Raw genomic sequence first — 588 nt, forward strand, 5'->3', positions numbered from 1 at the left:
GCTTATCACAACTGTTAATAAACCCAAATGTGTTTACAAAAGCTACCAATATAAGAGATTCATACTCATTTTTCTTTCTCTAGTCATCTCCTATGTTAGTAGCTATCATAATACAATCATCATACAAAGGACATATCTCTTGGTTCCATATAGAACATGCAAAAGGACTATTTTCTGCAGACTCCATGATCACTGAATATTATAAATATCAAACTCTGTCTATGGTCTATTTATATATTGAGGAAATGCCTCGAAATGTAGCTTCCAAATAATGATTTCCAGGTCAACACATTGCATGTTAACCTCCACAATGGGATCAGCGGATCTGCAGATACCGCTACATGTCGAGTCGAACGCAGCTACACATATGTTCTACTTGTGCCTTTCATTCACAATCTGCAATTCTCCCAAGAACCAGAATCAATGTTAAATGCGGTAAAAGTTTTAGAGTCACAACAGACTTTGTATAGCCTAGCCCAATAAACCAAGCACCCAACGTAACATCCCCACTTGCCTATTTGTGCAGAAAATGACTTGATCATTATATAGTAGCACCGAGAAGTTAGATGGAGAATGAGGTATGAATGC

This window comes from Brassica oleracea, chromosome C6, assembly GCF_000695525.1.
Source record: "Brassica oleracea var. oleracea cultivar TO1000 chromosome C6, BOL, whole genome shotgun sequence".
Lineage (NCBI taxonomy): Eukaryota > Viridiplantae > Streptophyta > Magnoliopsida > Brassicales > Brassicaceae > Brassica > Brassica oleracea.